This window comes from Electrophorus electricus, chromosome 12, assembly GCF_041902795.1.
Source record: "Electrophorus electricus isolate QZ-2024a chromosome 12, ASM4190279v1, whole genome shotgun sequence".
NCBI classification, from domain to species: Eukaryota; Metazoa; Chordata; class Actinopteri; order Gymnotiformes; family Gymnotidae; genus Electrophorus; species Electrophorus electricus.
This window is the reverse complement of record NC_137508.1, coordinates 26,912,501-26,922,500: the sequence shown is the minus strand read 5'-3', so window position 1 is coordinate 26,922,500 and position 10,000 is coordinate 26,912,501. Positions and strand designations below refer to the sequence as shown.

At 46.7% G+C, this 10,000-nt stretch overlaps 1 long non-coding RNA gene across 2 annotated transcripts in view; it reads right to left on the bottom strand.

Moving 5' to 3' along the window:
- Positions 1–10,000, bottom strand: part of LOC145660253 (uncharacterized) — a 276,813-nt gene that overhangs the window by 32,114 nt on the left and 234,699 nt on the right. For both annotated transcript variants that reach the window (XR_014126495.1, XR_014126496.1), the window contains one exon: positions 7,556–7,743. This is a non-coding gene — a long non-coding RNA (uncharacterized LOC145660253). The remainder of the gene's footprint in view (positions 1–7,555; positions 7,744–10,000) is intronic.

Genomic DNA, 10,000 nt, shown 5'->3' with positions numbered 1-10,000 from the left:
GCTGAGTGTTGGTGGGCAGGTCTCAGAGAGAGCCATCTTCACACCTACGAGGACTGCAGCTTCACTCTGGGTCTGTGTGTGGTGGTGTAAACCTTACGGTCCTTTAAAATCCACATGTTTAATGTGACAGTCTACATATCAGACTGGCATACACGTGTTAGGTAGGCGCTTTCACGACGGGTCTCTTATTTTTATCTATTTGAATGAACATATTTATATTCATATATAATTTGTTTATATTATTTCTATATTTGCTTATTTCATATTTATATTTTGAATATGAAATAAGCAAATAGCTTTTTTTTCTAAAAAAAAAACCACATTTTATTTTCACTATATTACTCTCTAAAAAGGCCCGGAATATCGTCAAAATGGTTTTTCAAATCTGCATAACTGTCAGACTAATGCAAGTGAAAAAAGCTACAGATCATATTTATCCCTGCTGGCTTGATGAGAGATTGGATTTCTTGCTTTCAAACATTTTGCATTCTGCATTTTGTCTTTTACACTTAACTAAACTCTTAACTAAACTCTAACACTTTGAGACATCTCTTCCCGTCAATATTTTTATTTATTATTAATTTTTACTTTTATTTTTATTTAATTAATATGGTCTCCCTTCCTGACATCCTGTTTCCTGTAGCCACAGCATCCGATCAGAGATTTTCCAAAATGCTAGCTATCAGGTAAACCTCTAATTAGCTAGTGACACATTATTAAGAGTTCGCTAGCTAGCATGACAAGATGTGCATATGTAATAGAAGTATATTACAATACCATTGGCTTGCTAGAAGCTAATGCATTAAAATCTGCCTTACCCGTATAATGAATCATTTTGTCTTGGAGAAGACGTAACGATATGTGTCCTCTGGGGAAAAAAAAGAGCTTTTCAAATTTTTCTTAAATTTGTGTGCATGTGTGTGTTGTTTTTTTCTTGAATTATACAAATGTTTGTTCCAAATACAAAGACATCACTTAAAAAGCCCATCGGGGAGGACACATCTGGCCTTGTTAATAAACATCAGTCAAACCTGTACTATTAAACCTCTATTCTGTATTAAAGAACTGTCATCCAAAAGGATGTGTGTGTGTGTGTGTGTGTGTGTGTGTGTGTGTGTGTGTGTGTGTGTGTGTGTGTAAAAATAAGAACAAAAGACAAACATAAAAGGTGAATTGAGTAAGAAGACAACAAAAGGTAAAAAAGATATGAGGGAAAATAATGATAGACTATAATAATCTAATTATAAACTATAATCATATAAAAATAATAATATAATAATAGACTATTGTTTCTGTGCATTACTGTACAAATCGCTCACACACACACACACACACACACACACACACACCATGTAGTCTCAGATTCTACCTGCTGCATTGTGTTTTTTATTGTAGGTCCTGTCAAGACTGTGTGTGTCAGTGCATTTAATGAAGTGATATAACTCACAATCCATGCTCAGGTCCAGGGAGGAGTGTGTCTGTTCCAGACTGAAACAAACAGCATCCGCTAACCACCCTAAGGACACATCAGAGTGTGTGTGTGTGTGTGTGTGTGTGTGTGTGTGACCTCATCCCCCACATGATCAAACACACTACCATGTGGAGATCACAGGACGGGTCTATCATGAAGTGAATTTGCGGCCAAATCGATATGTGTAAAATGAAATAAAAAGATCTGTGGGAACCAGGCACGTGCGCCCGCTGTCCAGGGAAATGAGTTATCAGCTCACGCAGCTCAGATTCCGGCAGCGTGTTTTTCCCGCTACGCTCCTCGGATACGCCCTGAGAAACAGCCTGGGAAGCAGGGACAGCTTGGCAACGCCGGCCCTTCCATAATGGACAAGGGGAAAAAGTCGTCCTGTAGTTCATGGAAGAACGTGATCAATTTTGGAGCAGCCAGCGTGGAGGTCAAGTTTTTAGTTTATCAAGTTGCACTGGCTACTGGTGACACGCTGTCTAACGTCACTTAATAACAGGGGGATGAGAGAGAGAGAGAGAGAAGAAAGGATGGAGGGAGCAGGAGAAAGAGCGTGAGAGACAAACAGAGGTTATATGAGAGAGGTACAGAGATAGACAGAGAAAGAGAAACAGAGATGGTGATATGAGAGAGAAAGAGAGGTAAGCTTCTGAAACAGGGATGAACATGAAGAAAGAGGTTGTCGGGTATGGGGTGGGGGGGGGATGTGTGTGTGTGTGTGTGTGTGTGTGTGTGTGGAGGGGGGGGGTTTCATGTGGAGCTGATCAGTGGAAGATAGTTGCCTTTACGCCGAAACCTGATCACCAGTGGGCCATGCCGTGCCGTGCACCCTACACTTCAGCGTCTCCGGGCTGGGCGTCCAAGCGTCCGAATCCCTCCCACCCCGTCTGGCCCTACAGGGTCGGGACATGCACGCCTGCCGGCCGGCCTGTGGAGTCACTTTACCCAGCTCTGCCGCTGTGGTCTGGGTCAGGTTCAGTCCCAGCCAGAACCAAATCAAACAGCAGGACTGGGAAACTTTAGCTTGGCTCCGAAGGTATAAATAAGAGATAGTCAGATCCCAGAGTGCAGGTCAACACAGAGAGACTGTTTAGATGTGTTTAAGGTACAGCTTACAGGGCGTGTGTGTTTAATTATGTTTAAGGTACAGCTTACAGGGAGTGTGTGTTTAATTGTGTTTAAGGTAAAACTTACAGGGAGTGTGCGTTTAATTGTGTTTAAGGTACAGCTTACAGGGAGTGTGTGTTTAGATGTGTTGAAGGTACAGCTTACAGGGAGTGTGTGTATGTTTTAGGTACAGTTTTACAGGGAGTGTGTGTTTAAATATGTTTGAGGTACAGTTTTACAGGGAGTGTGTGTTTAAATATGTTTAAGCTACAGCTTACAGGGAGTGTGTGTTTAAATATATTTTAGGTAGTTTTACAGGGAGTGTGTGTTTAATTATGTTTAAGGTACAGTTTTACAGGGAGTGTGTGTTTAAATATGTTTGAGGTACAGTTTTACAGGGAGTGTGTGTTTAAATATATTTTAGGTACAGTTTTACAGGGAGTGTGTGTTTAATTATGTTTAAGGTACAGTTTTAAAGGGAGTGTGTGTTTAAATATGTTTAAGGTACAGTTTTACAGGGAGTGTGTGTTTAAATATGTTTGAGGTACAGTATTAAAGGGAGTGTGTGTTTAAATATGTTTAAGGTACAGTTTTACAGGGAGTGTGTGTTTAAATATGTTTGAGGTACAGTATTAAAGGGAGTGTGTGTTTAAATATGTTTAAGATGCAGTTTTACAGGGAGTGTGTGTTTAAATATGTTTGAGGTACAGTATTAAAGGGAGTGTGTGTATAACTGTGAGTTATACTGTGTATGACTATGTATGTGACAAATAAACCAAACTTGAACTTGAAATATGGTTAAGGTAAAGTTTTACAGGGAGTGTGTGCTTAAATATGTTTGAGGTACAGTTTTACAGGGAGTGTGTGTATATATATGTTTAAGATGCAGTTTTACAGGGAGTGTGTGTATATATATGTTTAAGATGCAGTTTTACAGGGAGTGTGTGTATATATATGTTTAAGATGTGGTTTTACAGGGAGTGTGTGTATATATATGTTTAAGATGCAGTTTTACAGGGAGTGTGTGTATATATATGTTTAAGATGCGGTTTTACAGGGAGTGTGTGTTTAAATATGTTTTAGGTAGTTTAGGTAGTTTTACAGGGAGTCTGAGCCTATGTTTAGATATGTTTACAGTACAGTTTGAAGGTGGCCTGTGTTTTAATGTTTAATATGTGGCTTTTATGGAAAAAGAGATTTTGGACATGTAATAAAAAAGGAAAACTAATTTAAATGATGTCTTTTAATCCTAGCAGGTAAAGACGAAAGGAAATTTGAAGATACGATGGCTCTGAAATTGTATAGCCTGCATCTAACCCAGTGTGAGCGTGTGATATTGTGTGTGCGTGTCTGTCTGTCTCTTTGTCTGTCTCAGTATCTTTTTGCCAAAACAGGTTGAAACAAAATCTACAATAGTAACCATGATGCAGACTGCCAGTCCTGGAGTGGCCACTGGAACTGATCAAAACAAAACTCCTGGAGGGCAATCTTCACCTCCATCTTCACCTCCATCTCCACCTCCACCTCCACACCTTCCCCTTGTAGTTTATTCATACATGCCAGACTCTCTCTCTCTCTCTCTCTCTCTCTCTCTCTCTCTCTCTCTCTCTCTCTCTCTCTCTCCATTTCTCTCTCCCTTTTTCCAGCAGGTTGCTGTGGAGTCTTTCCACAGCAGGTGGAGATGTGGCCCTCTAACCACCCGAACAGCACCGGGCCACCTGTAAAAGCAGTGAGGGGCTCGTGGACATCCTCAAAGTGAGAAGAGGCAGTGCATGATAGACAGCTACTGTGTGCCCCGTCAGCTAATGCAAGCTATTACCACATGTGAGATGGGTATCTGGGCCAAGTTACATTAGGCTAAAACAACAAAAAGAGACAGAGAGGAACAGACAGCCGGTGAGAGAGATAGAGAGAGAGAGAGAGAGAGAGAGAGAGAGAGAGATGTCCAGTATTATTACTAGAACATTGCACTCTGGGGTATCATTATGGGATTCAATTGTGTTAGCGCCGTTAACCATGGCGCTAATTCAGGCCCTCTGAGATGTAATGAGTAATCTGTCAACTGCCATCCAAAGGGGGAAGAGAGAGTAGCAACTCTAAAATCAGCCTCTCGGACCAATTACTCCCCTCTATCATATTACACACGGGCCAACCAGGCCGGCCACGCAAGTACATCATGGCATTAATTAAGTTCTGCGATGAGGTAAGCTCCTCTTAGACGCTTCTGAGCAGCCAGACAAACAGCTGCATCCGTGCAGAGGCGGCGCGACACGGAACGCCGGGACGTCGGATAGAGCGCGTGGCTGAAACACGAGGAGCCACGCTCAGCAGCAAGCGCCTTCCCAAACAGGAAAAGGCCCAAACAAGGAGAAGGATGAACCAAAGCTGCCCAAAAGGCAACGCAGCCTTTAAGGTAGCTCGCTGGTTAAGACAGCCGACTAGTAATCTAACGGTTGCCAGTTCAGGTCCCAAAACCACCAGGCTGCCACTGTTGGGCCCTTGAGCAAGAACTTTAACCCTCAATTGCTCAAGTTGTACTCAGTCATAAGTGGATTTGGATAAAAGCATCAGATAAATGTCGTAAATATAAATATATATTCAAATGCACATTGTAAGATGAGTGGTTCCAGCCCAACACTGGCGTGCTGTACCTGTGTGTCTCACTGATAGGATGCTCTGAGACTTCTAATCCCTTGTTAAAAGAGCGCGCTGGCCTCATTCTGAAACTTTCTAATTAAAACCCCCCTAATATGATGCCATTTATTGGAGAGTGCTGGCTCGACCTGACCTGAGCTGCTATGAGATTATTGACACTCGTCACGATGAGCCGGATACAGAAGTGCACGCGAACAGCCTGGTGCCGGGATCAGACGTTCAGAAAGCAAAACATCCTTCCCGACTTCCTGCATGTGAAATTTATGCCTGGCGCCATTTCTACAAACTGCATCTATTTGCTGCTTTGCAAAGATGTTAGTGTGAGGGAGAGAGAGATTGAGATAGAGAGATGGAGAGAGAGAGAGAGAGAGAGAGACAGAGATGAACAGACAGAGAGCGAGAGAGAGACAAACAGGCAGACAGAGAGACAGAGAGAGAGAGAGAGAGAGAGAGAGAGAGAGATGAACAGACAGAGAGCGAGAGAGAGAGACAGACAGACAGAGACAGAGAGAGAGAGAGAGAGTGATGGACAGACAGAGAGAGAGACCAAGATAAAGAGAGAGAGAGAGAGAGAGAGAGAGAGGTAGACAGACAGAGAGACAGAGAGAGAGAGAGAGAGTGATGGACAGACAGAGAGAGAGACCAAGATAAAGAGAGAGAGAGAGAGAGAGAGAGAGAGAGAGAGAGGTAGACAGACAGAGAGACCAGTGAGAGGGAGATAAGGAAGAGATGGGTACAGAAAGAAAAAGGGAAAGGAAGACAGAAAAAAGAGAGAGAGAGAGAGAAGCAGACCTAGCCAAGAGGAAAATGTGATTAATGGTGCAAAAAAAAACCCCCCCGTAGGGCAGGAGCGAGGTGGCAGCGTGCCCCTGGCAGAGTGGTACCACATATGCCATCAGGCTGCGCGCAGCCGTACGGCATCTTCCATTTCGCACCCAGAACAAGTGACAACTGCTCTCGCAGTCTGTGCCCCAGAGATGCCTGTTCTGCCCCCACGTGCCCGGGAGAGTCACACAGCTGCCCCGCCTCCGTCCCTGCCTCCTGAGTCTGGCCTCACATGGGTGATCTGCAGAAATACAGTGCGGCAGTTGCTGAGAAGGCCACCACAGCCCGTGCTGGGCTCGGGGAAATGTGAGAGAGAGAGAGAGAGAGAGAGAGAGAGAGAGAGAGAGAGAAGGCTGGACAGGGCACGTTTCTGGCGCACGCACACACTTTCGGTGCACGCAGTCTCGTTCAGAGCAGCGTTGCAGCAAGGGGGTGTAGAATGAAGAAGGGAAGTAAATTTCACAAGTCGACCCAACATAATGGATCCCACTGACTGGACCAGGAAAAGGAAACCACTCGCAAACCAAACACGACACGGCCAAGGCAGCCTCCAGGTGATGGACGCGTGAGCGCTCCACTCAGAGCGGGCGGGGGGGGCGGGGCCAGGGGTCGCAGACATAATGAACAGTCCCGTGTCACGCACAGGGCAGCCAGCTTCACACAAGAGAGAGAAAAAGAAAGAAAGAAAAGCAAACAACACAAAAAGGCAATGATTGTAAACGTAATGTGCAATAAATGACAGAAGCCATTAGAGTCTAATTAATTCTGCTGGATGTGTGTTTCAGAACTAGGGGGTCCTGGTGGAGACCGGGGGATGGTGGGGTTCGGCGGAAGACGGGGCGTTTACTGACAGACGCTCGTTATGGCACGCGGCGCGATGGATCGTCACTGGCACTCTGAGAAACATCCATTTCAATAAATGCAAACTGATTGATATTTGAGCGGGAGCTGCCTCCATCAGGGTCGCGCAGTTTGGCAGTTCGCCCGTGTGCGTCTCTTGTAAAATGAGGTCAAGCATCAGCACTGGCCGCGGCAAACAGCACAGAACGCACAGAGAGCAAACACAAAAGAGGGGCACTTTGCTCACAGTGGTGCCACTGGTAACTATTGACCCCCCCCTCTCTCTCTCAGTCGCATACACACGTTCAAATTAAAAAGCGTCCTTCCTTGCATGCACGCATTTCCTCCGTCCCCATTAACCTGTGTGTGTGTGTGTGTGTGTGTGTGTGTGTGTGTCTGAGTTTTTCTATGGCATACTCCAGCAGGGGCCATAATGATGTAGCTTTATGGGGGCGGAGGATGGGGGGGGGGTGTGCGGTGGTGGTGGTTACCCTCCACCCAGCCTGGGGAGCTTGTTATCGAGCCGACACTCAGCCCTGGAGACATTCCCAGACACCTGGCCTTCTCAAGGACCACCAGAGGAAGTCTTGCAGGAGGGGGGGCACTTTAGTCAAAAAAGAAAACAAAAAACCTTGAAGCACAGACACTTACCACCAACAGTCTGGATTTACAGTTCCAGGTGGCAGAAACAGAAGGAGGTGGGACTCCTGAACAGCCCCAGTGAAGGGCCTTTAGAGGAGCGGTGGTGGTGGTGGTGGTGGTGGTGGTGTTGGTGGTGTTGGGCCTCAACCCTGTCCTCCACCCGTGACGAGGAGAAGAGTGCAGCACAGGGCAAAGTTCTGTAGAACAACACAGCATGAGCAACAGGTGAGGAAACACCATGTCCACACAGCTCTAAAGTACTCCACCCTACTCCACTTCGCTTCACCCTACCCCACACTTCTCCACACTGCTCCAACCTCCTCCAAAGTGCTCCATAAACCACTCCACCGTACTCCACACAGCTCTAAAGTACTCCACCCTACTCCGAAGTGCCACACCCTGCGCCCTGTGCCTCTCTCCAGCTGCACTGAGGTGGAGATCAGATGGAGGCGAGCTGCCACCCTGCTCCGCCACATTCCAGGGAGGTGAAGCAGAGCTGAAGTGGCTGTCTGTTAGCGAGGGGGAGGGGGGGAACTTCACGTTGAACATGCTCTCTCTCTCTCTCTGTCTCTCTCTCTCTCTCTCTCTCTGTCTCTCTCTCTCTCTCTGTCTCTCTCTCTCTCTCTCTCTGTCTCTCTCTCTCTCTCTGTCTCTCTCTCTCTCTCTCTCTCTCTCTCTCTCTCTCTCTGTCTCTCTCTCTCTCTCTCTCTGTCTGTCTCTCTCTCTCTGTCTCTCTCTCTCTCTCTCTCTGTCTCTCTCTCTCTCTGTCTCTCTCTCTCTCTCTCTCTGTCTGTCTCTCTCTCTCTCTCTCTGTCTGTCTCTCTCTCTCTCTCTCTCTCTGTCTGTCTCTCTCTCTCTCTCTGTCTGTCTCTCTCTCTCCCTCTCTCTCTCTCTCTCCCTCTCTCTCTCTCTCTCTCTCTCTCTCTCTCTCTCTCCCTCTCTCTCTCTCTCTCCTCTCTCTCTCTCTCTCTCTCTCTCTCTCTCTCTCTCTCTCTCTCTCTCTCTCTCGCCAGCTCTTCTCCTCTCCTGCTCCCAAACCCCCCCGAGCCTCATTAAGGAACACCGTCCTATCCCTCCAAGACCCTCTCTGGCTACGGAGCAGAAAACAACAGAAACTACTCGATAAAGAGCGGTTCTTTTTTCCTCTTTTCCTTTTGCAGTGTACAAGCTGCCGACAGCGTTTAAAGTCATGCTGCTTAAAACAAAACAAAACATATAAACATATACATATTTAAACATGTAATTTATAAGATAAAAGTAATGGGAAAAAAAAAAAGCAAGCTATTTGAAAAACCCTCACAGCAGAGGCTGGAGCCAGCCGTCTTCCCCGCGAGCATGGGGTTTAAAAAGTCGCCGCTTTACGAAGGACCTGCATCTGTCCTGTGGGACACGCAGGACCCAGCCTATCCCGTTGCTTTGTTCACAGGTAAACAGCAGCACAGCCGTGCCGGCTCGTTGACCTCTACAGCATCTGAAGCCCCCCTCACCACGGATACCGAGCCATCCATATGATATGAAAATCAATAGGCCTGCCAGGCGTTTGGAAAAGGAATCCTGACGCGGCGCTGTCCGGAGGCTCCGCCTGGGTTCGCACGGCTGGGCAGGCGCATGTGGCCCTCCGATGGATGGGTGGGCATGTGTGGGGCGGAGACAGAGACGTTCGAGGAGAAATCGGAAAAGAAGCAGAGAATGTTTTAATCACGCCGCTGGAACGGGATAAAGTCGTCTGTGACCTGCGCATAATGCAATGCGATGACACTACAGAGATGTGTAGATGTGCAGTTCTGCCGTGCCGTATGCAAGTCAAAGCAAAGTCCTGCATTTGTGTACACGCACACGCACACACATACACAGGTACGAGCACACACACACACACACACACAGACACACACACACATGCACGCGCAAACAATGAATATCATCTCATCTCTCATTCCAAATCTTACAATTATCATGACAAAGCAGGCAATAAACGCACCCGAGTCATTAGTCACTTTTATTCGTTGGCTCTGGGATCAGCGAGGGCTGTGTTCAGCGCCCCGGGCCATACACACACTCCTGCAAACCAGGCTCTCCAGCCTCTCTCTCTCTCTCTCTCTCTCCCTCTCTCCATCTCTTCCCCTCTCCTGGTATCATTTAAAAATATTGCGTTTGCCTCCTCTATTTTTAGCGGGGGTAATTAATCCCGGGTGTTTGAGCAGGGAGCCGCTGGAGTAAGAAGGCATTTACGGAGTCGTGGGTCTCTCGGCGTGGAGGGGAGCGTCGTTAAGAAACACTCCTCATCGTTTGTCACGGCAGACATCAAGTGAGGATCCCGTTAGGGCTGCGCGCTGCCGACAGGGAAGGAGACGTGCGCACGCACTCATACACACACACACACACACACACACACACACACACACACACACACACACACACACACACACACACTCACACACACACACACACACACTC